General features: G+C 39.8%; 1 long non-coding RNA gene across 1 annotated transcript in view; it reads left to right on the top strand.

The window, feature by feature from the left end:
* LOC138359237 (uncharacterized) overlaps positions 1-22,316 on the top strand; it is a 274,126-nt gene that overhangs the window by 51,675 nt on the left and 200,135 nt on the right. The gene's annotated exons all lie outside the window — the stretch shown is intronic.

Below are 22,316 nucleotides of genomic sequence, written 5' to 3'. Positions count from 1 at the left end.
TATAGCTTAAGAACCACACCGGGTGTCTTGTTACTAACGCTTCGATTAATAAATCCCAGTGTCCTATTTGCCTTATTACGAACATTCAGGCATTGATCCTTTTGTTTTAAATTCTTATTAATCATAACTCCCAGATCCCTTTCGCAATCTCAACACCATCTAGCTCGTATCTTGTAACTCTGTCATCATTACCTAGCCTCAGAACTTTACATTTATCAGCATTAAACTGCATCTGCCAATCATTTGACCATTTCAAAACCCTATTTAGATCAACTTGAAGTGATAGTGAGTCGTCTTCTGTGTTAATTTCATTACCGATTTTTGTATCGTCTGCAAATTTGCAGATGTTGCTACTCAAACCTGAATCTAAATCATTTATATATATTATAAACAACAGAGGGCCCAGGACAGAGCCCTGAGGTACTCCACTAACAACATTATCCCACTCTGACTTAACCCCATTTATATTAACTCTGTTTCCTATTGCTAAGTTCCTCTTTAGTAAATACAGATATAAAATATTTATTATAAATACTACTTATCTCTTCATCACTGTTATTTGACCTGTCTGTTTTTAATGGACCTATCCTTTCCCTAATCTTTGTCCGGTATAACTGAAAAAAACTTTAGGATTTGTCTTCACTTGCCCTGCTATGCGAACTTCGTAGTTTCTTTTTGCTTTCCTTATCTCTCTTAACATTTCTAACCAGTTGTACGAATTCCTGTTCTAAACTGACTTACCCATTCTTAATCCTTTTGTACCACGCTCTCTTTTACCTATAAGAACATAAGAACATAAGAACAAAGGTAACTGCAGAAGGCCTATTGGCCCATACGAGGCAGCTCCTATTCTATAACCACCCAATCCCACTCATATACTTGTCCAACCCGTGCTTGAAACAATCGAGGGATCCCACCTCCACAATGTTACGCGGCAATTGGTTCCACAAATCAACAACCCTGTTACTGAACCAGTATTTACCCAAGTCTTTCCTAAATCTAAACTTATCCAATTTATATCCATTGTTTCGTGTTCTGTCCTGTGTTGATACTTTTAATACCCTATTAATATCCCCCCGGTTATGTCCATTCATCCACTTGTAAACCTCTATCATGTCACCCCTAACTCTTCGCCTTTCCAGTGAATGCAACTTAAGCTTTGTTAATCTTTCTTCATATGAAAGATTTCTAATTTGGGGAATTAACTTAGTCATCCTACGCTGGACACGTTCAAGTGAATTTATATCCATTCTATAATATGGCGACCAAAACTGAACTGCATAATCTAAATGGGGCCTAACTAGAGCAAGATATAGCTTGAGAACCACACCAGGTGTCTTGTTACTAACGCTGCGATTAATAAATCCAAGTGTCCGATTTGCCTTGTTACGAACATTTATGCATTGATCCTTTTGTTTTAAATTCTTACTAATCATAACTCCCAGATCCCTTTCGCAATCCGACTTCGCAATCACAACACCATCTAGCTCGTATCTTGTAACTCTATCATCATTACCTAACCTCAGAACTTTACATTTATCAGCATTAAACTGCATCTGCCAATCCTTTGACCATTTCAAAACCCTATCTAGATCAACTTGAAGTGATAGTGAGTCCTCCTCCGAATTAATTTCCCTACCGATTTTCGTATCATCGGCAAATTTGCAAATGTTGCTACTCAAACCTGAATCTAAATCATTTATATATATTATAAACAACAGAGGTCCCAGGACAGAGCCTTGAGGCACTCCACTTACAACATTTTCCCACTCTGACTTGATTCCATTTATACTAACTCTCTGTTTCCTTTGGTATAGCCATGCCCTAATCCAGCTTAATATAGCACCCCCAATACCATGAGACTCTATTTTTTTAATCAGTCTTTCATGTGGCACAGTATCAAAAGCTTTGCTAAAGTCAAGGTATACAACATCGCAATCCTTACCACTATCAACTGCCTCAACAATGCTAGAATAAAAAGATAACAAATTTGTTAAACATGAACGGCCATTTATAAAACCATGTTGCGACTCAATTATTAATTTATGTTTTTCAAGATGAAGACGAATTTTATTTGCTATTATAGATTCGAGTAACTTTCCCACAATAGACGTTAGGCTAATTGGTCGATAGTTAGACGCAAGTGATCTATCTCCTTTCTTAAAAACTGGTATCACATTAGCAACTTTCCAAAACTCTGGCACTCTGCCTGACTCTATTGATTTATTAAATATGGTTGACAGTGGGTCACAAAGTTCCTCTTTGCATTCTTTAAGCACCCTAGCAAACACTTCATCCGGCCCTGGGGATTTGTTTGGTTTGAGTTTTACTATTTGTTTAAGAACATCCTCCCTGGTAACTGCTAAACTCGTCAACCTGTCCTCGTCCCCACCCACATTGACTTGTTCGGCTGAAGGCATATTGTTAAGTTCCTCTTTAGTAAATACAGATACAAAATATTTATTAAAAATACTACTCATCTCTTCATCACTATCTGTTATTTGACCTGTCTCAGTTTTTAATGGACCTATCCTTTCCCTAGTCTTAGTACGATATAACTGAAAAAACCCTTTAGGATTTGTCTTTGCTTGCCCTGCTATGCGAACTTCATAGTTTCTTTTTGCTTTCCTTATCTCTTTTTTAACATTTCTAACCAGTTGTACGAATTCCTGTTCTAAAGTGACCTCCCCATTTTTAATCCTTTTGTACCAAGCTCTCTTTTTACCTATAAGGTTCTTCAAATTCTTTGTTATCCACTTTGGGTCATTAGTATACGATCTATTCAATTTGTATGGTATACTACGTTCCTGTGCTTTGTTTAGAATATTCTTAAATAAGTTATATATTGAATCCACATCGAAATCCCCATTTAAGTCACCTATCGCTGGGTTCATGTCTCGCTCCAAGACCGGCCCACACCCCATACCCAAGCCTTACCAATCAATTTGACCCAAAAAATTTCTTAGGCTATTAAAATCAGCTTTTCGAAAATCTGGCACTTTAACAGAATTTTCTCCTACTGGTCTATTCCATTCTATGCTAAATCTGATTTCTTTGTGATCACTGCTCCCTAGCTCACTCCCTATTTCGATGTCATTAATTTGCGTTTCCCTGTTAGTTAACACTAAATCTAAAATATTATTTTCCCGTGTTGGTTCCTTAATGTGTTGCGTAAGAAAGCAATCGTCAATTAATTCTAGAAAATCTTCTGCTTCACTATTCCCTGTTTTGTTCAACCAGTTTATTCCGCTAAAATTAAAGTCACCCATGACATAAATACTGTTAGATCTAGATGCTCTAGATATTTCATCCCATAGATGCTTTGCTTCCATTCTGTCTAAATTTGGTGGCCTATATATTACTCCTATTATAATATTATTAGCTTTTTCGTTTAATTCAATCCAAATAGTTTCTGTGTGTGGCTCTGTTTTGATTCCCTCTTTGAGACTACATTTCAAATTGTCCCTAACATATATGGCTACTCCACCTCCTCGTCTAATATATCTATCTGTGTGAAATAGTTTAAATCCATATATTTGATATTCAGCTAATAGTTCTCTATTTTCTACATTCATCCACGTTTCGGTAAGTGCAATAATATCTATTTTTTCTGTGCAGACAAGAGCATTTAATTCGTTAATTTTATTTCTTAGACTTCTACTGTTAGTGTAATATACCCTAAGTGAATTGTTATTTTGCGGACCTTCTCTTTCCCTGATCGTTTTGCCAATTCCTTTCTCCCACAAACACATACTTTTATTACCTCCTTCCTCCAAATCAATTCCCATACCTCTATCTACTAACAGTTTAAACCCAAACAAACACCTCTAACCACTTCTTCTAGCGAGTTCGCAACAGCAACAACCCCAGCTCTCGATAGATGCACCCCATCACGAGCATACATTTCATTTCCTCCATAGAAGTGTTCCCAGTTGTCTATGAAAGATATTGCATTTGATTTGCAATATCTTTCCAGCCGGCAATTGACACCAAGTGCCCTCGATATCCATTCATTTCCCACTCCCTTTCTTGGAAGAATGCCACATATGATCGGGATTCCTCCCTTGCTCCTAACTAACTCTATGGCTGTTTTATACCTCTGAATCAGTTCCTCACTCCTGACTCGACCAACATCATTTCCTCCCACGCTAATGCAAATAATGGGATTGTTCCCATTACCAGCCATAATATCATTCATGTTGTTTATAATATCACCAATGCCAGCTCCGGGATAGCAAACCCTTAACCTGTTCCCCCTATCTCTAGCACAAAACGTTCTATCCAAATACCTTATCTGGGAATCTCCCACAACTAATGTTTGCTTAGGTACTTCCTTTACTTTCTGAGGGGCCTGCGCTTCCTTTCTCTTCGTTGCTTTCCCTTTTACGCGATCCACAGTCTCTCCACAGCACTCGTCCTCCAAAACGTCAAATGAATTTGAAGTTGCTATGGCGTTTGAAGGCGGCTTTATCAAAGTCTTCTTAAGGCCCCTGTCTTTCACAACTCTCCAAGACGAGGTCCCTTTACTGCTGGTCTCCTCCTTCGTTACTTCTCGTTGTTTTTTAAGCTGACGCACCTCCTCCCGCAGAGAGTCCAACTCTGTCCTCAGGGCTCCCACTAGAGTCACCAGGTCCTTCACTACAACTTCCATATTGCTATGATAATATAACAACACTCAGGAGCTCCGAATAAGGTTATTCAGATAATTTGTTATCCACTTTGGATCATTAGTATTCGAGCTATTCAATTTATATGGTATACTACATTCCTGGGCTTTGCTTAGAATATTTTTAAATAGGTTATATTTTGAATCCACATCAAAAACCCCTTGTACGTCACATATCGCTGGGTTCACGTCTAGCTCTAAGACCGGCCCACACCCCATACCCAAGACTTTCCAATCTATTTGACCCAATAAATTTCTTAGACTACTGAAATCAGCTTTTCGAGAATCAGGCACTTTAACAGAATTTTCTCCTGCAGATCTATTCCATTCAATGCTAAATCTGATTTCTTTATGATCACTGTTCCCTAGCTCACTCCCTATTTCGATGTCCTTAATTTGTTTCCCTGTTAGTTAACACTAAATCAAAAATATTATTTCCCCCTGTTGGTTCCTTAATGTGTTGCGTAAGAAAGCAATCGTCAATTAATTCTAGAAAATCTTCTGCTTCACTATTCCCTGTTTTGTTCAACCAGTTAATTCCACTAAAATTATAGTCACCCATGACATAAATACTGTTAGATCTAGATGCTCTAGATATTTCATCCCATGGTAGTGGCGAGGACGGGGGTGTGGGGGGATGGTTGGAGGACGAGGGGACGGGGGTGTGGGGGGGATGGTAGGCGGACGAGGGGACGGGGGTGTGGGGGGATGGTTGGAGGACGAGGGGACGGGGGTGTGGGGGGGATGGTTGGAGGACGAGGGGACGGGGGTGTGGGGGGGGGGGGGAAATGGTGGGGAGGACGAGAGGACGGGGGAGTGAGAGAATATTGGGGGGGGGGAGGGACGGGGGAGTGGGAGAATATTGGGGGGGGGGACGGGGGAGTGGGAGAATATTGGGGGGGGGGACGGGGGAGTGGGAGAATATTGGGAGTGGGAGAATATTGGGAGGGGGGGACGGGGGAGTGGGAGAATATTGGGAGGGTGGGAGGGGGAGAATATTGGGAGGGGGGGACGGGGGAGTGGGAGAATATTGGGAGGGGGGGACGGGGGGAGTGGGAGAATATTGCGGGGGGGGACGGGGGAGTGGGAGAATATTGGGAGGGGGGACGGGGGAGTGGGAGAATATTGGGAGGGGGGACGGGGGAGTGGGAGAATATTGGGAGGGGGGACGGGGGAGTGGGAGAATATTGGGAGGGGGGGACGGGGGAGTGGGAGAATATTGGGAGGGGGGGACGGGGGAGTGGGAGAATATTGGGAGGGGGGGACGGGGGAGTGGGAGAATATTGGGAGGGGGGGACGGGGGAGTGGGAGAATATTGGGAGGGGGGGACGGGGGAGTGGGAGAATATTGGGAAGGGGGGACGGGGGAGTGGGAGAATATTGGGAGGGGGGGACGGGGGAGTGGGAGAATATTGGGAGGGGGGGACGGGGGAGTGGGAGAATATTGGGAGGGGGGACGGGGGAGTGGGAGATTATTGGGAGGGGGGACGGGGGAGTGGGAGAATATTGGGAGGGGGGGGACGGGGGAGTGGGAGAATATTGGGAGGGGGGGACGGGGGAGTGGGAGAATATTGGGAGGGGGGGGACGGGGGAGTGGGAGAATATTGGGAGGGGGGACGGGGGAGTGGGAGAATATTGGGAGGGGGGGACGGGGGAGTGGGAGAATATTGGGGGGGGGGGACGGGGGAGTGGGAGAATATTGGGGGGGGGGACGTGGGAGTGGGAGAATATTACATAAGAACATAAGACCAAAGGCAACTGCAGAAGGCCTATTGGCCCAGACGAGGCAGCTCCTATTTATAACCATTTAATCATCAATCTCATCAAGTCTGATTGCGAAAGGGATCTGGGAGTTATGATTAGTAAGAATTTAAAACAAAAGGATCAAGGCATAAATGTTCGTAATAAGGCAAATCGGACACTTGGATTTATTAATCGCAGCGTTAGTAACAAGACACCTGGTGTGGTTCTCAAGCTATATCTTGCTCTAGTTAGGCCCCATTTAGATTATGCAGTTCAGTTTTGGTCGCCATATTATAGAATGGATATAAATTCACTTGAACGTGTCCAGCGTAGGATGACAAAGTTAATTCCCCAAATTAGAAATCTTTCATATGAAGAAAGATTAACAAAGCTTAAGTTGCATTCACTGGAAAGGCGAAGAGTTAGGGGTGCCATGATAGAGGTTTACAAGTGGATGAATGGACATAACAGGGGGGATATTAATAGGGTATTAAAAATATCAACACAAGACAGAACACGAAACAATGGGTATAAATTGGATAAGTTTAGATTTAGGAAAGACTTGGGTAAATACTGGTTCAGTAACAGGGTTGTTGATTTGTGGAACCAATTGCCGCGTAACGTGGTGGTGGTGGTGTCCCTCGATTGTTTCAAGCGCGGGTTGGACATGTATATGAGTGGGATTGGGTGGTTATAAAAAGGAGCTGCCTCGTATGGGCCAATAGGCCTTCTGCAGTTACCTTTGTTCTCATGTACTAGCTGTACCCGGCTACACATCACCCCATCCTCTTAAAAATATCACTTTTCGCTCGTATGCGCGCTAGGGCCAAATTTGGACGTAATTTGAAATGAAATAGACTTGCAAAAGTGACGTACTGTTCCGTTTTCTGTTTGAGTCGTCCGGCCTACTCGGCAAGCTTAGAAGAGGAAACTGTGCATTGCTGTGGTTCAGCAAACCTTCCCTGTTCCATCCTTCCCCCTATCCCCTTATCCTCCCAATCCTTTCCCACTCCCCTCGTCCCCCACACAATTCCCCAGTCTCCTCGTTCTCCCCACCATTCCCCACTCCCTGTCCCCCCTCAATATTCTCCCACTCCCCCATCCCTCCCCTCCCAATATTCTCTCACTCCCCAGTCCTCCCCTCCCAATATTCTCCCACTCCCCCGTCCCCCCTCCCAATGTTCTCCCACTCCCCCGTCCCCCCCCCCCAATATTCTCTCACTCCCCCGTCCCCCCCCCCTCCCAATATCACAGTGAGAGGTTGTGTTAGCTGGAGCTCCGATTCTAGTAACATTATATTGCAATAATGGAAGGATTAGTAAAGGATTTGGCGAGTCTGGTTGGAGCTCTGAGACCAGAGATGGATTCCCTGCGGGAGGAGGTACGACGGCTTAGACTTCGGGAGGAAACGGAGGAGGAGGCCAGTGTTGACGGGACCTCATTAAGATAGACTGACGGGACCAGTTTTAAGAAGACCTCGTCTTGGCAAGTTGTGAAAGACAGGGGTCTTAAGAAGACCTTGGCAAAACCGACAACTAATAGCCTACACCTAAGGACTTTTAACGCATTTGACGTATTAGAGGACGAGTGCTGGGTTGAACCTGTTGTTCAACGAGGTGGCAAAGACAAAGTAACGAGGAGCATTGAAGCGCAGGTCCCTCAAACTGCTCGAAAGGAAAAGGGAGAATCGAAGCAAATTTTGGTTGTGGGAGATTCCCAGGTGAGGTATTTAGACAGAACGTTTTGTGCCAGAGATAGGGGGAACAGATTAATGGTTTGCTATCCGGGAGCTGGAATTGGTGAATTGGTGATTGTTGGAAACATGAATGATATTATGACAGGAAATGGAAACAAACCCATTATTTGTATTAGTGCAGGGGGTAATGATGTTGGGCGAGTTAGGAGTGAGGAACTAATAGAGAGATTCAGCACAGCCATTGAATTAGTTAGGAGCAAGGGAGGAATCCCGATCATATGTGGCATTCTTCCAAGAAAGGGAGTAGGAAATGAATGGATATCGAGGGCACTTGGTGTCAATTGCCGGCTGGAAAGATATTGCAAATCAAATGCAATATCTTTCATAGACAACTGGGAACACTTCTATGGAAGAAATGAAATGTATGCTCGTGATGGGGTGCATCTATCGAGAGCTGGGGTTGTTGCTGTTGCGAACTTGTTGGAAGAAGTGGTTAGAGGTGTTTGGGTTTAAACTGTTAGTAGATAGAGGTATGGGAATTGATTTGGAAGGAGGAGGTAATAAAAGTATGTGTTTGTGGGAGAAAGGAATTGGTAAAATGATCAGGGAAAGAGAAGGGCCTCAAAATAACAATTCACTTAGGGTATATTACACTAACAGTAGAAGTCTAAGAAATAAAATTAACGAATTAAATACTCTTGTCTGCACAGAAAAAATAGATATTATTGCACTTACCGAAACGTGGATGAATGTAGAAAATAGAGAACTATTAGCTGAATATCAAATAAATGAATTTAAACTATTTCACACAGATATATTAGACGAGGAGGGGGAGTAGCCATATATGTTAGGGACAATTTGAAATGTAGTCTCAGAGGGAATCAAAACTGAGCCACACACAGAAACTATTTGGATAGAATTATACGAAAAAGCAAATATTATAATAGGAGTTATATATAGGCCACCAAATTTAGACAGAATGGAAGCAAAGCATCTATGGGATGAAATATCTAGGGCATCTAGATCTAACAGTATTTACGTCATGGGTGACTTTAATTTTAGTGGAATAAACTGGTTGAACAAAACAGGGAATAGTGAAGCAGAAGATTTTCTAGAATTAATTGACGATTGCTTTCTTACGCAACACATTAAGGAACCAACACGGGAAAATAATATTTTAGATTTAGTGTTAACTAACAGGGAAACGCAAATTAATGACATCGAAATAGGGAGTTGAGCTAGGGAGCAGTGATCACAAAGAAATCAGATTTAGCATAGAATGGAATAGACCAGTAGGAGAAAATTCTGTTAAAGTGCCAGATTTTCGAAAAGCTGATTTTAATAGCCTAAGAAATTTTTTGGGTCAAATTGATTGGAAAGGCTTGGGTATGGGGTGTGGGCCGGTCTTGGAGCGAGACATGAACCCAGCGATAGGTGACTTAAATGGGGATTTCGATGTGGATTCAATATATAACTTATTTAAGAATATTCTAAACAAAGCACAGGAACGTAGTATACCATACAAATTGAATAGATCGTATACTAATGACCCAAAGTGGATAACAAAGAATTTGAAGAACCTTATAGGTAAAAAGAGAGCTTGGTACAAAAGGATTAAAAATGGGGAGGTCACTTCAGAACAGGAATTCGTACAACTGGTTAGAAATGTTAAAAAAGAGATAAGGAAAGCAAAAAGAAACTATGAAGTTCGCATAGCAGGGCAAGCAAAGACAAATCCTAAAGGGTTTTTTCAGTTATATCGTACTAAGACTAGGGAAAGGATAGGTCCATTAAAAACTGAGACAGGTCAAATAACAGATAGTGATGAAGAGATGAGTAGTATTTTTAATAAATATTTTGTATCTGTATTTACTAAAGAGGAACTTAACAATATGCCTTCAGCCGAACAAGTCTATGTGGGTGGGGACGAGGACAGGTTGACGAGTTTAGCAGTTACCAGGGAGGATGTTCTTAAACAAATAGTAAAACTCAAACCAAACAAATCCCCAGGGCCGGATGAAGTGTTTGCTAGGGTGCTTAAAGAATGCAAAGAGGAGCTTTGTGACCCACTGTCAACCATATTTAATAAATCAATAGAGTCAGGCAGAGTGCCAGAGTTTTGGAAAGTTGCTAATGTGATACCAGTTTTTAAGAAAGGAGATAGATCACTTGCGTCTAACTATCGACCAATTAGCCTAACGTCTATTGTGGGAAAGTTACTCATAAGAACATAAGAACATAAGAACAAAGGTAACTGCAGAAGGCCTATTGGCCCATACGAGGCAGCTCCTATTCTATAACCACCCAATCCCACTCATATACTTGTCCAACCCGTGCTTGAAACAATCGAGGGACCCCACCTCCACAATGTTACGCGGCAATTGGTTCCACAAATCAACAACCCTGTTACTGAACCAGTATTTACCCAAGTCTTTCCTAAATCTAAACTTATCCAATTTATATCCATTGTTTCGTGTTCTGTCCTGTGTTGATACTTTTAATACCCTAAATCTACTCGAATCTATAATAGCAAATAAAATTCGTCTTCATCTTGAAAAACATAAATTAATAATTGAGTCGCAACATGGTTTTATAAATGGCCGTTCATGTTTAACAAATTTGCTATCTTTTTATTCTAGCATTGTTGAGGCAGTTGATAGTGGTAAGGATTGCGATGTTGTATACCTTGACTTTAGCAAAGCTTTTGATACAGTGCCACATGAAAGACTGATTAAAAAGATAGAGTCTCATGGTATTGGGGGTGCTATATTAAGCTGGATTAGGGCATGGCTATACCAAAGGAAACAGAGTTAGTATAAATGGAATCAAGTCAGAGTGGGAAAATGTTGTAAGTGGAGTGCCTCAAGGCTCTGTCCTGGGACCTCTGTTGTTTATAATATATATAAATGATTTAGATTCAGGTTTGAGTAGCAACATTTGCAAATTTGCCGATGATACGAAAATCGGTAGGGAAATTAATTCGGAGGAGGACTCGCTATCACTTCAAGTTGATCTAGATAGGGTTTTGAAATGGTCAAAGGATTGGCAGATGCAGTTTAATGCTGATAAATGTAAAGTTCTGAGGTTAGGTAATGATGATAGAGTTACAAGATACGAGCTAGATGGTGTTGTGATTGCGAAAGGGATCTGGGTGTTATGATTAGTAAGAATTTAAAACAAAAGGATCAATGCATAAATGTTCGTAATAAGGCAAATCGGACACTTGGATTTATTAATCGCAGCGTTAGTAACAAGACACCTGGTGTGGTTCTCAAGCTATATCTTGCTCTAGTTAGGCCCCATTTAGATTATGCAGTTCAGTTTTGGTCGCCATATTATAGAAAGGATATAAATTCACTTGAACGTGTCCAGCGTAGGATGACTAAGTTAATTCCCCAAATTAGAAATCTTTCATATGAAGAAAGATTAACAAAGCTTAAGTTGCATTCACTGGAAAGGCGAAGAGTTAGGGGCGACATGATAGAGGTTTACAAGTGGGTGAATGGACATAACAAGGGGGATATTAATAGGGTATTAAAAGTATCAACACAGGACAGAACACGAAACAATGGGTATAAGAACATAAGAACATAAGAAGAACATAAGAACAAAGGTAACTGCAGAAGGCCTATTGGCCCATACGAGGCAGCTCCTATTCTATAACCACCCAATCCCACTCATATACTTGTCCATAAGAACATAAGAACATAAGAACAAAGGTAACTGCAGAAGGCCTATTGGCCCATACGAGGCAGCTCCTATTCTATAACCACCCAATCCCACTCATATACTTGTCCAACCCGTGCTTGAAACAATCGAGGGACCCCACCTCCACAATGTTACGCGGCAATTGGTTCCACAAATCAACAACCCTGTTACTGAACCAGTATTTACCCAAGTCTTTCCTAAATCTAAACTTATCCAATTTATATCCATTGTTTCGTGTTCTGTCCTGTGTTGATACTTTTAATACCCTATTAATATCCCCCCGGTTATGTCCATTCATCCACTTGTAAACCTCTATCATGTCACCCCTAACTCTTCGCCTTTCCAGTGAATGCAACTTAAGCTTTGTTAATCTTTCTTCATATGAAAGATTTCTAATTTGGGGAATTAACTTAGTCATCCTACGCTGGACACGTTCAAGTGAATTTATATCCATTCTATAATATGGCGACCAAAACTGAACTGCATAATCTAAATACTGAACTGCCTAATCTAAATGGGGCCTAACTAGAGCAAGATATAGCTTGAGAACCACACCAGGTGTCTTGTTACTAACGCTGCGATTAATAAATCCAAGTGTCCGATTTGCCTTATTACGAACATTTATGCATTGATCCTTTTGTTTTAAATTCTTACTAATCATAACTCCCAGATCCCTTTCGCAATCCGACTTCGAAATCACAACACCATCTAGCTCGTATCTTGTAACTCTATCATCATTACCTAACCTCAGAACTTTACATTTATCAGCATTAAACTGCATCTGCCAATCCTTTGACCATTTCAAAACCCTATCTAGATCAACTTGAAGTGATAGTGATAAATTGGATAAGTTTAGATTTAGGAAAGACTTGGGTAAATACTGGTTCAGTAACAGGGTTGTAGATTTGTGGAACCAATTGCCGCGTAACGTGGTGGAGGTGGGGTCCCTCGATTGTTTCAAGCGCGGGTTGGACAAGTATATGAGTGGGATTGGGTGGTTATAGAATAGGAGCTGCCTCGTATGGGCCAATAGGCCTTCTGCAGTTACCTTTGTTCTTATGTTCTTATGTTCTTAAATCCATTTATCTGATATTCAGCTAATAGTTCTCTATTTTCTACGTTCATCCACGTTTCGGTAAGTGCAATAATATCTATTTTTTCTGTGCAGACAAGAGCATTTAATTCATTAATTTTATTTCTTAGACTTCTACTGTTAGTGTAATATATCCTAAGTGAATTGTTATTTTGAGGCCCTTTTCTTTCCCTGATCATTTTGCCAATTCTTTTCTCCCACGAACACATACTTTTATTACCTCCTTCCTCCAAATCAATTCCCATACCACTATCTACTAACAGTTTAAACCCAAACAAACACCTCTAACCACTGGTTCCAACAAGTTCGCAACAGCAACAACCCCAGCCCTCGATAGATGCACCCCATCACGAGCATACATTTCATTTCTTCCATAGAAGTGTTCCCAGTTGTCTATGAAAGATATTGCATTTGATTTGCAATATCTTTCCAGCCGGCAATTGACACAGTGCCCTCGATATCCATTCATTTCCCACTCCCTTTCTTGGAAGAATGCCACATATGATCGGGATTCCTCCCTTGCTCCTAACTAATTCAATGGCTGTCCTGAATCTCTGTATTAGTTCCTCACTCCTAACTCGCCCAACACCATTACCCCCTGCACTAATACAAATAATTGGTTCCACAATCAACAACCCTGTTACTGAACCAGTATTTACCCAAGTCTTTCCTAAATCTAAACTTATCCAATTTATACCCATTGTTTCGTTTTCTGTCGTGTGCATCTGTCGTGTGTTGATACTTTTAATACCTATTAATGTCCTCTTTGTTATGTCCATTAATCCACTTGTACACCTCTATCATGTTACCCCTAACTCTTCGAATTTCCAGTGAATGCAACTTAAGCTTTGTTAATCTTTCTTCATATGAAAGATTTCTAATTTGGGGAATTAACTTAGTCATCCTACGCTGGACACATTCATGTGAATTTATATCCATTCTATAGTATGGCGACCAAAACTGAACTGCATAATCTAAATAGGGCCCAACCAGAGCTAGATATAGGTGAAGAACCACACCAGGTGTCTTGTTACTAACGCTTCGATTAATAAATCCCAGTGTCCTATTTGCCTTATTACGAACATTCATGCATTGATCCTTTTTTAAATTCTTTCCTATCATAACTCCCAGTTCCCTTCAGCAATACGGCTTCGCAAAAATAATCTCAACACCATCCAGCTCGTATCTTGTAACTCTATCATCATTACCTAGCCTCAAAACTTTACATTTATCAGCATTAAACTGCATCTGCCAATCCTTTGACCATTTCAAAACCCTATCTAGATCAACTTGAAGTGATAGTGAGTCGTCCTCCGAATTAATTTCCCTACCGATTTTCGTATCATCGGCAAATTTGCAAATGTTGCTACTCAAACCTGAATCTAAATCATTTATATATATTATAAACAACAGAGGTCCCAGGACAGAGCCTTGAGGCACTCCACTTACAACCTTTTCCCACTCTGACTTAATTCCATTTATACTAACTCTGTTTCCTTTGGTATAGCCGTGCCCTAATCCAGCTTAATATAGCACCCCCAATACCATGAGAGACTATCTTTTTAATCAGTCTTTAATGTGGCACTGTATCAAAAGCTTTGCTAAAGTCAAGGTACACAACATCACAATCCTAACCACTATCAACTGCCTCAACTATGCTAGAATTAAAAGATAACAAATTTGTTAAACATGAACGGCCATTTATAAAACCATGTTGCATCTGTTAGATCTAGATGCTCTAGATATTTCATCCTATAGATGCTTTGCTTCCATTCTGTCTAAATTTGGTGGCCAATATTTAACTCCTATTATAATATTATTTACTTTTTCGTTTAATTCTATCCAAATAGTTTCTGGATGTGACTCGGTTTTGATTCCCTCTTTGAGACTACATTTCAAATTGTCCCTAACACACATGGCTACTCCCCCCTCCTCGTCTAATATATGTGTGTGAAATAGTTTAAATCCATTTATTTGATATTCAGTTAATTCAGCTAGCTCTGTATTTTCTACATTCATCCACGTTTCTATTTTTTCTGTGTAGACAAGAGCATTTAAATCGTGTATTTTATTTCTTAGACTTCTAGTGTTAGTGTAATATACTCTCAAGTGAATTGTTATTTTGAGGCCCTTCTCTTTCCCCTGATCTTTTTGCCAATTCTTTTCTCCCACAAACACATACTTTTATTACCTCCTTCCTCCAAATCAATTCCCATACCACTATCTACTAACAGTTTAAACCCAAACAAACGCCTCTAACCACTGCTTCCAACGAGTTCGCAACAACCACCCCAGCCCTCGATAGATGCACCCCATCCCGAGCATACATTTCACTTCTTCCATAGAAGTGTTCCCAGTTGTGTATGAAAGATATTGCATTAGATTTGCAATATCTTTCCAGCCGGCAATTGACACCAATTGCCCTAGACATCCATTCATTTCCCACTCCCTTTCTTGGAAGAATGCCACATACGATCGGGATTCCTCCCTTGCTCCTAACTAATTCTATTGCTGTCTTGAATTTCTGTATTAGTTCCTCACTCCTAACTCGCCCAACATCATTACCCCCTGCACTAATACAAATAATAGGTTTGTTCCCATTTCCCATCATAATATCTTTCATGTTTCCAACAATATCACCAATACCAGCTCCCGGATAGCAAACTTAAAGTTCTAAAGAGGAACTTAACAATATGCCTTCAGCCGAACAAGTCTATGTGGGTGGGGACGAGGACAGGTTGACGAGTTTAGCAGTTACCAGGGAGGATGTTCTTAAACAAATAGTAAAACTCAAACCAAACAAATCCCCAGGGCCGGATGAAGTGTTTGCCAGGGTGCTTAAAGAATGCAAAGAGGAGCTTTGTGACCCACTGTCAACCATATTTAATAAATCAATAGAGTCAGGCAGAGTGCCAGAGTTTTGGAAAGTTGCTAATGTGATACCAGTTTTTAAGAAAGGAGATAGATCACTTGCGTCTAACTATCGACCAATTAGCCTAACGTCTATTGTGGGAAAGTTACTCGAATCTATAATAGCAAATAAAATTCGTCTTCATCTTGAAAAACATAAATTAATAATTGAGTCGCAACATGGTTTTATAAATGGCCGTTCATGTTTAACAAATTTGTTATCTTTTTATTCTAGCATTGTTGAGGCAGTTGATAGTGGTAAGGATTGCGATGTTGTATACCTTGACTTTAGCAAAGCTTTTGATACAGTGCCACATGAAAGACTGATTAAAAAGATAGAGTCTCATGGTATTGGGGGTGCTATATTAAGCTGGATTAGGGCATGGCTATACCAAAGGAAACAGAGAGTTAGTATAAATGGAATCAAGTCAGAGTGGGAAAATGTTGTAAGTGGAGTGCCTCAAGGCTCTGTCCTGGGACCTCTGTTGTTTATAATATATATGTGGGAACCGACCTGTGAGATTTATATTTATTTAATTTATATGAATTTATATTTACGTTAATTTATATACTTCGATAGCAATTTGTATAATGATAAGTGGACTGTATTTCTGCAATAATCTCTTAATCTCACAAATCGATCCTCTACACATTAGGGGGGGTTTATATTTATATATATGCAGCCAATCAAACTACTGTATTAACTACATACATTGAAAAGGTTCCTTATCTTATAGTACAGCAGGTTAGTCCACCAGGTATAACTAGGGTGTAGACACCAAATTATCCTCTTTGAGGTAGCTTCCATATCACCCAGTAACTGGTGCACAATCTTGCATCCTCGTCTTGACCTGTCAAAAGTGCGCTAGCTGTGAAGCCAGATACCTATATATGACAAGTATATCAGAGAAAACAGTACATGGAACATGAAGACCTGGCTTAATTACCTTTAGTTTGAGGCGATTTCGCGTTCTAACCGGCTAACCCTATATCCTGACATTAATGGCCATAAATGAATGATAAACGGGTTTCGGATAGACACTTAACTTGTATTTGTAGACAGCGTGTTGACAATGGTACACCTTTGGGTTCCATAACACTACGTCCAAGTAAATTTAACAGGAGCCGAATTTGCTCCCGTGTGAGCCTCTGGTCTCAATAAACAATGGCTGCCCCTTCCTCCCTCTGACGCCTGGCTTACATTGTCCAGATTTCAGAACGTGATAGAAGGGTCACATTTACTCTACTTTAATATTGATAATTAAGTTAATTTATATGAGATGTTTTGTGATGGTAAAGTCCAAAGACTAATGTATTTAAGAATAATTCCCACCATAATAGGTGGTGATTTATAATAGTATGTGGTGATGATATCCCGTTTTCTATAGATGGTAATTCCACTACAAGTTACGTTTTCTATGGGTAACTTGTTGGTAATACAGCAACAAATATTATCTGTCTGTATGATTATTAAATGGTGTCGGATTTTCCGACAATATATAAATGATTTAGATTCAGGTTTGAGTAGCAACATTTGCAAATTTGCCGATGATACGAAAATCGGTAGGGAAATTAATTCGGAGGAGGACTCACTATCACTTCAAGTTGATCTAGATAGGGTTTTGAAATGGTCAAAGGATTGGCAGATGCAGTTTAATGCTGATAAATGTAAAGTTCTGAGGTTAGGTAATGATGATAGAGTTACAAGATACGAGCTAGATGGTGTTGTGATTGCGAAGTCGGATTGCGAAAGGGATCTGGGAGTTATGATTAGTAAGAATTTAAAACAAAAGGATCAATGCATAAATGTTCGTAATAAGGCAAATCGGACACTTGGATTTATTAATCGCAGCGTTAGTAACAAGACACCTGGTGTGGTTCTCAAGCTATATCTTGCTCTAGTTAGGCCCCATTTAGATTATGCAGTTCAGTTTTGGTCGCCATATTATAGAATGGATATAAATTCACTTGAACGTGTCCAGCGTAGGATGACTAAGTTAATTCCCCAAATTAGAAATCTTTCATATGAAGAAAGATTAACAAAGCTTAAGTTGCATTCACTGGAAAGGCGAAGAGTTAGGGGTGACATGATAGAGGTTTACAAGTGGATGAATGGACATAACCGGGGGGATATTAATAGGGTATTAAAAGTATCAACACAGGACAGAACACGAAACAATGGGTATAAATTGGATAAGTTTAGATTTAGGAAAGACTTGGGTAAATACTGGTTCAGTAACAGGGTTGTTGATTTGTGGAACCAATTGCCGCGTAACATTGTGGAGGTGGGGTCCCTCGATTGTTTCAAGCACGGGTTGGACAAGTATATGAGTGGGATTGGGTGGTTATAGAATAGGAGCTGCCTCGTATGGGCCAATAGGCCTTCTGCAGTTACCTTTGTTCTTATGTTCTTATGTTCTTCTTAAACCCTTAACCTGTTCCCCTTATCTCTGGCATAAAACGTTCCGTCTAAATACCTCACCTGGGAATCTCCCACAACAAAAATTTGCTTCGTACCTCCCTTTTCCTTTAGGGGACTTTGAGGGACCTGCGCTTCAATGCTCCTCGTTGCTTTGCCTTTGCCTCCTCGTTGAACTACAGGTTCACCACAGCACTCGTCCTCTAACACATCAAATGCGTTGAAAGTCCTTAGGCTATTAGGTGTCGGTTTTGCCAAGGTCTTCTTAAGACCCCTGTCCTTTACAAATTGCTAAGACGAGGTCTTTTTAATACTGGTCTCCTCCTTTGTTTCTTCCTGATGTTGTTTCAGCTGTCGTACCGTCTCCCGTAGTGAATCCAGCTCTGTCCTCAGATCTCCAACTAGATTCACCAGTTCCTTCACTAATCCTTCCGTTATTGCTGTAATAATATTACTTCAAATAATATTACTTACATAAATATTATAATATTACTTACATAAATATTATAATATTACTTGCATAAATATTATATTACTTACATAAATATTATAATTTTACTTATAAATATAATATAATAATAAATATATTCTATACTAAATAATAAATATAATATTATATAAATAAAATACACTACACACGAATATTATTACTGCAAAAAAATCAGACACATCAATCAATCCAACGTAGTGCTTCAAACTCGCACCGTAACTTGTAAGAACATAAGAACAAAGGTAACTGCAGAAGGCCTATTGGCCCATACGAGGCAGCTCCTATTCTATAACCACCCAATCCCACTCATATACATGTCCAACCCGCGCTTGAAACAATCGAGGGACACCACCTCCACCACGTTACGCAGCAATTGGTTCCACAAATCAACAACCCTGTTACTGAACCAGTATTTACCCAAGTCTTTCCTAAATCTAAACTTATCCAATTTATACCCATTGTTTCGTGTTCTGTCTTGTGTTGATATTTTGAATACCCTATTAATATCCCCCCCCTGTTATGTCCATTCATCCACTTGTAAACCTCTATCATGTCACCCCTAACTCTTCGCCTTTCCAGTGAATGCAACTTAAGCTTTGTTAATCTTTCTTCATACGAAAGATTTCTAATTTGGGGAATTAATTTAGTCATCCTACGCTGGACACGTTCAAGTGAATTTATATCCATTCTATAATACGGCGACCAAAACTGAACTGCGTAATCTAAATGGGGCCTAACCAGAGCAAGATATAGCTTAAGAACCACACCAGGTGTCTTGTTACTAACGCTTGGATTAATAAATCCCAGTGTCCTATTCGCCTTATTACGAACATTCATGCATTGATCCTTTTGTTTTAAATTCTTACTAATCATAACTCCCAGATCCCTTTCGCAATCCGACTTCGCAATCACAACACCATCTAGCTCGTATCTTGTAACTCTATCATCATTACCTAACCTCAGAACTTTACATTTATCAGCATTAAACTGCATCTGCCAATCCTTTGACCATTTCAAAACCCTATCTAGATCAACTTGAAGTGATAGTGAGTCCTCCTCCGAATTAATTTCCCTACCGATTTTCGTATCATCGGCAAATTTGCAAATGTTGCTACTCAAACCTGAATCTAAATCATTTATATATATTATAAACAACAGAGGTCCCAGGACAGAGCCTTGAGGCACTCCACTTACAACATTTTCCCACTCTGACTTGATTCCATTTATACTAACTCTCTGTTTCCTTTGGTATAGCCATGCCCTAATCCAGCTTAATATAGCACCCCCAATACCATGAGACTATCTTTTTAATCAGTCTTTCATGTGGCACTGTATCAAAAGCTTTGCTAAAGTCAAGGTATACAACATCGCAATCCTTACCACTATCAACTGCCTCAACAATGCTAGAATAAAAAGATAGCAAATTTGTTAAACATGAACGGCCATTTATAAAACCATGTTGCGACTCAATTATTAATTTATGTTTTTCAAGATGAAGACGAATTTTATTTGCTATTATAGATTCGAGTAACTTTCCCACAATAGACGTTAGGCTAATTGGTCGATAGTTAGACGCAAGTGATCTATCTCCTTTCTTAAAAACTGGTATCACATTAGCAACTTTCCAAAACTCTGGCACTCCGCCTGTCTCTATTGATTTATTAAATATGGTTGACAGTGGGTCACAAAGCTCCTCTTTGCATTCTTTAAGCACCCTGGCAAACACTTCATCCGGCCCTGGGGATTTGTTTGGTTTGAGTTTTACTATTTGTTTAAGAACATCCTCCCTGGTAACTGCTAAACTCGTCAACCTGTCCTCGTCCCCACCCACATAGACTTGTTCGGCTGAAGGCATATTGTTAAGTTCCTCTTTAGTAAATACAGATACAAAATATTTATTAAAAATACTACTCATCTCTTCATCACTATCTGTTATTTGACCTGTCTCAGTTTTTAATGGACCTATCCTTTCCCTAGTCTTGGTACGATATAACTGAAAAAACCCTTTAGGATTTGTCTTTGCTTGCCCTGCTATGCGAACTTCATAGTTTCTTTTTGATTTCCTTATCTCTTTTTTAACATTTCTAACCAGTTGTACGAATTCCTGTTCTAAAGTGACCTCCCCATTTTTAATCCTTTTGTACCAAGCTCTCTTTTTACCTATAAGGTTCTTCAAATTCTTTGTTATCCACTTTGGGTCATTAGTATTCGATCTATTCAATTTGTATGGTATACTACGTTCCTGTGCTTTGTTTAGAATATTCTTAAATAAGTTATATATTGAATCCACATCGAAATCCCCATTTAAGTCACCTATCGCTGGGTTCATGTCTCGCTCCAAGACCGGCCCACACCCCATACCCAAGACTTTCCAATCAATTTGACCCAAAAAATTTCTTAGGCTATTAAAATCAGCTTTTCGAAAATCTGGCACTTTAACAGAATTTTCTCCAACATCACAATCCTTACCACTATCAACATTTATCAGCATTAAACTGCATTTGCCAATTCTTTGACCATTTCAAAACCCTATCTAGATCAACTTGAAGTGATAGTGAGTCCTCTTCCGAATTAATTTCCCTAACGATTTTCGTATCATCGGCAAATTTGCTACTCAAACCTGAATCTAAATCATTTATATATATTAAAAACAACAGAGGTCCCAGGACAGAGCCCTGAGGTACTCCACTAACAACATTATCCCACTCTGACTTAACCCCATTTATACTAACTCTGTTTCCTTTGGAATAGCCATGCCCTAATCCAAGTTAATATAGCACCCCCAATACCATGAGCTTCTATTTTTTAATTACTTTCATGTGGCACTGTATCAAAAGCTTTGCTAAAGTCAAGGTACACAACATCACAATCCTTACCACTATCAACTGCCTCAACTATGCTGGAATAAAAAGTTAGCAAATTTGTTAAACATGAACGGCCATTTGTAAAACCATGGTGCGACTCATTTATTAATTTATGTTTTTCAAGATGGAGACGAATTGTATTTGCAATTATTGATTCAAGTAACTTTCCCACAATAGACGTTAGGCTAATTGGCCGATAGTTTGACGCAAGTGATCTATCTCCTTTCTTTAAAATTGGTACCACATTAGCTACCTTCCATGACTCTGGCACTCTGCCTGACTCTATTGATTTATTAAAAATGGTAGACAGTGGCTCGGAAAGCTCCTCTTTGCATTCTTTAAGAACCCTGGCAAACACTTCATCCGGGCTTGGGGATTTGTTTGGTTTTAGTTTTTCTAATTGTTTAATTACATCCTCCCTGGTAACTGCTAAACTAGTCAACCTGTCCTCATCCCCACCCACATAGACTTGTTCGGCTGAAGGCATATTGTTAAGTTCTTCTTTAGTAAATACAGATATAAAATATGTTAAAAATACTACTCATCTCCTTGTCATTATCCGTTATTTGACCTGTCTCAGATTTTAATGGACCTATCCTTTCCCTAGTCGTAGTTCGATATAACTGAAAAAAACCTTTAATATTTGACTTTGCTTGCTCTGCTATGCGAACTTCAGTTTCTTTTTGCTTTCCTAATCTCTTTTTTAACATTTCTAACCAGTTGTATGA

This window comes from Procambarus clarkii, chromosome 90, assembly GCF_040958095.1.
Source record: "Procambarus clarkii isolate CNS0578487 chromosome 90, FALCON_Pclarkii_2.0, whole genome shotgun sequence".
NCBI classification, from domain to species: Eukaryota; Metazoa; Arthropoda; class Malacostraca; order Decapoda; family Cambaridae; genus Procambarus; species Procambarus clarkii.
This window is presented reverse-complemented; position numbering and strand designations above follow the sequence as displayed.